This window comes from Dermacentor variabilis, chromosome 10 (genome assembly GCF_050947875.1).
Source record: "Dermacentor variabilis isolate Ectoservices chromosome 10, ASM5094787v1, whole genome shotgun sequence".
NCBI classification, from domain to species: Eukaryota; Metazoa; Arthropoda; class Arachnida; order Ixodida; family Ixodidae; genus Dermacentor; species Dermacentor variabilis.
The window spans coordinates 60,243,310-60,250,538 of record NC_134577.1 but is presented as its reverse complement, the minus strand read 5'-3'; the positions used below and the strand labels follow the sequence as shown (position 1 = coordinate 60,250,538).

Below are 7,229 nucleotides of genomic sequence, written 5' to 3'. Positions count from 1 at the left end.
AGAGATATACATGTACGCTTGTCAATATGCATAACTGCATCTTACTTGACATGTCGTTGCTCGCACGGAGGCGTTTGTCAAATCAGACTAAGATTTTACCGCTTTAAATGAAGAGCAGACCGACTCAAAACATGCGACTTCCGAGTGAATAAAAACTGCAGCTTAAAACTGAGAAAGGTTCTACCAAAATAAAACAATAACTAAAGATTTTGCACATGGAGAGCATATATAGGGAAGCTCCAAACCATCTGAGTTTAAAAGTCTCGTTACTGTCAACAGCATATTTATAGTGGCGAACAAATATTTCGGTAAGCATACAAGAGCCAAAAAGAACCAAAATATGGAATGCATTCAAAAAAATTTAAAGGAAACAAATGTTCCTATGCATACAGTGATGCAGTATAATTTCGTAAAAGCCAGTATAAGTATTTTCTGTTGAAGGCAACATGGCTGAAGAACCTGAAATAATGGCAGAGATTGCTTTTGAGTTAACAAAAAAAAACAGCCCTACTTTTTAAATGGTTCCTAATGATAGGTGTTTTCTTCTATTGAAACAACAAAAACACCAATAGGATTGTAGATAAAGGTATTTTTCTAGCACACGGTAAATAACAGTTCCACAAAGCACTTGTCTATCTAAGCGAGGTGTCAAGACTCATGTGCGGACATTTCAAGCTTCTAGTTACACAAAAAACGTACTCGTAGCCCATCAAGCTTTGTCTTGAAATGAGATTCCTTAAGCTACGCTAGCGAACAACACAGTTTTTCAAACAGTGAGCGCTGACCAGCACCTGCTGTGTACTTCGACGTGTAAGAGCGATAAAATTGCGACGACGACGTCTTGTCTCGTAATTTCTAAAAAGCAGCGTTTTACTCAGCCGTTTCAAATTTCAAAAGAAGGCGGTCTCTGCACATGGTTTGTTTAGTCAATTGCTCAGGCCTGTGAAGGAACGTCAGCGTTGTTTCTCTGCATGGTCTCCCTCAAGCTTTAATATGCGAAAGCCGTGGGCGATTGACTTAACTTGCGTACCAGTCGGAATATTACGGCTGCTCAGCCCTATGCGTAGCGAGGTGTGTGATCAGTTGAACTTCGTCTTCAAATGAATTTCCACATAGGTAGCGGCTATTACTCTGACACTGATGTTCATCGACGGTTGCTTTCTCTGCGAAACGAAATCCACAATGCGTACACTGATGCGGTGTTTTATCCCCGTACATGCTTTGGCGGTGATGACTGCGATCTGAGTTGTCCAGAAAGGATAGATTACATATATCGCTAACGAAAGCTCGGTATCTACAATTCAAGTTGAGATGACGCTTGAGACTTGCTTTGGTTTTGACTGCTGTAGTACACATATGGCAGACATGGGGTCTCTCGTCCGAGTGAGTGAGCTGGTGTTTACGAACAGTCGATCGGTGCGAGAATGATTTATCACATATTTCGCATTTGTAGGGTCTCTCGCCTGTGTGGATGCGCTTATGGACATCTAGGTTATAAGAACGCCGAAACACTTTATCACATATTTCGCATTTGTACTGTCTCTCGTCTGTGTGCCTGCGGTAATGTCGAACAAAAATGTAACCCCAAAGGAACTGTTTACCACAGATTTCGCATTTGTGGTTTTCGCGAGAACGCTTGCGGCAGTGTTCTGCAAGCTTCGACTGCTTCAGAGATGATTCATCAGAGGCTTTGTAGATATTGGCTGTGTCACCCGTGTGTTCGATGGGATACCCGTGTAATGCACTCCTTCCGCCGGGAACATTGCCACAGACACCGCCCAACTCTTGCAGTTCTCTTCCTCCGGTTCCAGTAGCATTCCTGCAACTAGACGTACAAAGGAGCTCAAAATGGCCGATTCAACTTACGGGAGGAGAAATGCAAAGTTACCCAAAACACAGGTTGACAAAATAAATCGCGCGTTAATGGTGAAGCTACTTGCTGAACCTAATTGCTAACTTGCTGCATTTTATCTTAGCACTCATTCTGGTCTATAGACTAGGCAGAAATTGAACACTGGTGCCTTTGATTGTTGGTGTTGCTAAACTTCAAGATGAGAACCATCTTCGTTCGAGTAGCAAGCAATACAAAACCATGCTTTATTAAAGCATAATGCATAACCTACATAAAGCAAGTGCAGGTGAGCGGAAATGCCTGGCATGAAACCAAGCTGGTCTAGGCATTCAAAACACACGTGCGTCTTCAACACGCCCAAAAGGACCATTCAGGGATAAGTCCTGAAATGTTTCCCTGGAAGTGAGGCATTCGGCATCGGAAATGACTGTTTTGCATCAGCTAAAATGCGTCCGCGTTTTCAGGACGCCTTTCTTTAAAGAAGAGTAAAAAAAGCACTGCAGCATGCTACTCTTCTCTAACATGTGAGGGCGAAAGCTTGCTGCACCCGTGGTAGTGCATTAAGGTATGGGATCGGAGGGATCAGCGTTCTTGCAAGACAGAACGAGCCACTGTGAATAAACGTATGACGCAGTAGGCGAGCATGCGCGTGGTACAGCCATGGAGTCGACAAAGGTGATTTGCTGCATGACCGTCTTCAGATTCCCTAGTCGACTCACCTAGGGAAGACGACGGTATTAAAAGTAGACTGTTTTCGAGAGTGAGGACAAGGGGTCCTGATTTGAACTGACACGTTTAACTTGCACCTACACTGGCGAAATCGAGCCAAGCCCATCGACGTCACTTTTACCATTTGTTTCTTGCTCTCTCACCGGACAGAAAGAAAGAAAGCACTAATTGGGATCAAAGCGGGGCCATCTGGGCTGGACAAGATGCTGCCACTTGGTTACACAAGCACTTCAACTTGCCGTCTTATCAGTATAAGACGCGCATGCGCACTCCGCTTAACGTTTTTCGTGTCAAAATTGCGTATCGTGCAAAATGCGAACTCCCTCTCATCGACAACTACGGCAGGCTTAATACCTGCGGCTCGGCAACTGCTTAATAAAGGGCTACCTAATACTTTTCTTCTTGCGGCCTTTGCAGCGTTTTCGTGGAGGTAAAAATATTTCAAATGTCACTTGCAGTAGTGTGGACAGTGCAAAGAAGAGACAGGAAGGACAAGAAGGAAGAAGTGTTTGTGTTAACCGCGCCCGCATGCTAGCTTGATCCCACTACCGCTGTTTTTCAAGGGCCAGCGCTCATCATCAAACGTCGCCAGTCCTCTGTGAAAACGCGCGACGATATAAAACCTAAAAGCTGGGTTTTTACGTACTGAAACAGTGATCTGATTATAAGGCATGCTATAGTGGTCGACTTCAGATTAACTTCGAAGACTCTGCTTACTGCGGGCATAACCTTGCTGTATTGCCTCGGTAAACTTGGACATAACCTTATTTCATTTTATGAGCCTTAGGTGAGTATCTGCCCCTCACAATCTTCACATATTCCATAATTGGGAGTCAGTAAGCAGGTTACAAACTTGCAAGTGTACCGCACATTGCAGCCGGTTAACAGGATGGGAAATCGGGTGAGCTTGTGTAGTTTCGTGGTTGCGGCATGGGGTGCCCACAGTGCCCTGTGGTGTTCGCTCTTTGTAACTCTGTGCGGGTCCGGTGGTGCTGTTGCAACCATGAAGTATGTCAAGGCAGGCTGCGTCGGCCGAACGCTCAAAACTGCTTATGCAGTAACTGTTTCAGCCATCAGAGCTAGCCCTCCCAAGGAGAACATACCGAATAGAGGCATATTGTTACATGGGTAGCCATTCTTGTCATCTCTGAACTGCTTTGCAATGGAACTTTTCTAAATGTGAACTTACGTGGCGTAGTCTTCAAAATTGGCTGATGCTTCCTCCATGCCAGCGAGGCTTGTGCTGGGCCCCAGGTGCTGGTAACTTGTGCTCCCGTTGTCAGTGTCACCTGTATGACAAAAGTATAGTAAAAGTGCTGATTCGCAGTGGAGATGGGACAATTTATGGGAAATGGATATTTCATGCTCATTGTGCAAGGCAAGAAGCTTTTAGTGGTTAGGAAACTTTGCTGTTGTGCGTCCGTCAGCGTTGCCTTTTGTTTCTGCGATATTCTTGAATTCATGCTAGAAATTCGTGGCGATGAGGAAGCCGAGCACGATCAAGATTGTGCACTATTGGATTCTTCTGAAGATTATCACGTTTTCTCTCAAAGCACGAGCACTACCACGACAATGCTCAAAGTGAAAAACGACATGTTGGTTTTCGTGCATGGAACCGCTGGCGCAATTTATTTCATTTAATATCCTGTAACAAACACATTAGATGCCTCACGAAATTCTTGCTTATTGTTCATCTATTACGAGCAGCAGACAAAGCCAGACGCAGACTACGACTAAGTGAGAGGAGGCATTTCTACCGAGGGATTTAAAATTTGTTTGATTTTTGCCCTTATTTATTAAACTTCTATGACAGATAGGTGCGTCATCCAATGATGTACTCGCCTTTCAGGAACTGATTATCCCAAACCTGTTTGGCGACTCCGGTAGCTCAAGTTCCTAAGCATCGGCTGTAAGCACTGCATGTTTAGCAGCTCATTACGAAGGCCGAGATGGGTGTCCTCGACAATGTTCCTCTGTAGGCCATCAACAGACTATAGAACATCTATCAAAAAGATTGCTCAATGCCCATATCTGAGAATAATATTTCAGACACCAGATCAGCTTGGAAAGAAATGCGGAAGTGTTAATTCACGGGGCGATGCCACTGAACTATGCAACGGAAAGCGTCAAAGCGCGTTAAAGTGTGGAGTGCATGGATAGCGCTGCAAGGATTTAGCTAGGCGCACATGTTCCCTACAACTGTGGTGAAATCGCATGAAATTGAAAGGAAAATGCAACAGTAGGACAAAAATTAAAGGAGAGACTTCCCCAGCATGACCATTGACGCTACTGCAATTAGCATTAAAGCGGCAGGGACACGCCGCATTGCAGAATAGACATTTATTTAGAACATGAAGGGGGTGAAAGGAAGTTAGCTGAGAATGTTTATGGCATTGTTACACCCACATGCCTGAGTCTCTGCGCCTTCGTACGTCACAGAAAAGTTCAAAAGCGGATTTCCAACCACCGGAACTAAAGATTTGAGTTTCATCATCGTTGACTTCGGAGGAACTAGTGTGATTGCATAAGCGTAATTCAAGGAACTAATCTTCATTGTCTGGTATCGTCAATTTTGTCAGTCGCACCATTAAAGTCGCAACATTCGTCAGGCCTGAGAAAGTGGTTGCGCAGATACTGGCAGAACGAATGATGCTTCATGTATGCAAGGAATGCTAATCGCCTTACAAAAAAGAACATTCAGTTTGAAAGGCCGGTGTTTCAACATGGCGCAGATTTTCTTGTTCAGAAAGCGTTACACTTTTCAAGTAGTGGTGTACCCATTTGAAATCGGTGTTAAGATTCTTACTCTCAACACGAATGATGTTGTTTCAGAAGCGTATAGTTGGGTTATTTGGTAAAGGCTTAAGGCAACAGAGCGCAAACAACTAGCACACAATTTTGTGCATCCCCGCCTAACATCTTCATTTATTGTTAACGTTGTTTATGTCGTGGCTGTGACTTGGCTAGCTTGTTATGAAGTGACCAAGGGCTTAATTGTAAAATATTTCGGGCTGCCCCAAATTGTATGCTGTGACTTCTGCATTCGGCCGCAACGGGATGCGTTGGCTGATCCTAACCTGCTACACGTGAGCAATTATCGCACTGGGCAAAAAACGTGGCAGTACCATTACGACCCTCACGTAAAGACATCTGAAACGCCGCCCTAATTGAACGTCTTAATCTGCATTCGCATCAAAGCACTTGCTTTGTCAACCAGCTTGATTGGTTTGAGGGAAACGTTATCACGATGTCACGAGGACGAACCGACTGCGATTCTGCTTGGCGAATAAAATTCTAGACCAATGGTCAAGCGATAATTCCATTTGCGAGTGAATTATTTGCTGCGTGGAATGCACAGTCTCGGCTTCTGCCCTTATCATCTAGGGGCGTCCTTTACCTGACAAACGACACAAGAATCTATTCATTGAAAAGCTCCTACTGCATAGGTTATGTATCAATTTCCATATATTCAGATAAACGCAAATTTCTCAATAAGAACAGTTATAAACTGGCTCATGCGGAAACCATCTTGACGCTGCTGGTACTGTTTGTTGTACTGTGACTGTACTGTTTCCTGGTAACCGTAGGGGCTATCTCCTGTGTTTGTTGTGAACTGCCTTCGCAAGTTCCACTGGTGGCAAATGACCATCGCCTACGTACCGTCGATGTTGTAAGTCCCGTCGGTTATCGGCGTGGGCTGTGTGTTCCGCTGGTACTTCCAGGCGTCATCAGAAATGCTGCAATTATTAAAGTATTAGTCAGGTAATTACTAGCTGTTACAAAAATTGTTCATTTTATGTTTCATTAAAACAATGTTGTCAAGAAGTAAAGCCGTGTTTTGTAATCGCGCTACTTGCAATAGTTCGTTCTTATCAAAGACTGACTATGCTGGCTGGCATAGGACGAACGGCAGAGTCGCGGTACTGTACTGTGCACAGCAGTCATTCACCATAGTCGAAACGGCACCTTCGCTTGAACGAACACTGTCAGTTTAACTGTTGGAGTACTTACAACGGGTCCTATGTAGTTAGCTCCCCTGCCACATTGACAGAATCTTAACAATAATTTCGGTATAAAATGTTGATGCATTGAATATATTCTTTGGATCAATAAATCAGGTTGAAGTATAACAACGACACTGCGCAGATTTCTGCAATTATGACGCATACCTGCGCTAATATTTGAAAAATTACCATTTGTACCCGCCTGATGTGATTCGGCATCGCTGTGGTGAATGTGGCGTTTTCACGCCGATTGCAATCATGACTCACCGAGCCGACAGCTATGAGTAATAGGTCGTGGTATTTGAATAGTTTGATGTTTTGGGCTCAAATGACGTGTTCCGAAGAATACAAGCAGATTTCTGTCTCTGAGCCAAGGAAGAATTTGAACACTTAGGAAAAAAATAACGAGTTCGAATGAAATCAGGATGAACTAGAATGGTGTTCAAAAATATTTGTTTTCAAGCGATGCTAAGTTTGCTTCTATGTCACTCACCGGAGATGACCTCGGAATTCTTAGAACAATAAGGTTTATTGGGAGAACGGCATGAAAAATATCCTAATAACGATACAATGCTTAGCAAGAAAATAGCTGAAATCCGACGTGCTACTGTATTTTTTCCAAGTGGTAAAATGTTCCGTAGAAT

At 43.8% G+C, this 7,229-nt stretch overlaps 1 long non-coding RNA gene across 1 annotated transcript; it reads right to left on the bottom strand.

The window, feature by feature from the left end:
* Positions 1 to 873: 873 nt before the first annotated feature.
* LOC142559562 (uncharacterized) lies at positions 874 to 6,320 on the bottom strand. The gene is made up of 3 exons (XR_012823159.1): positions 6,242 to 6,320; positions 3,771 to 3,870; positions 874 to 1,825 (listed from the first exon to the last, which is right to left on the bottom strand). It is a non-coding gene; the product is annotated as an uncharacterized LOC142559562 (long non-coding RNA).
* Positions 6,321 to 7,229: the final 909 nt, after the last annotated feature.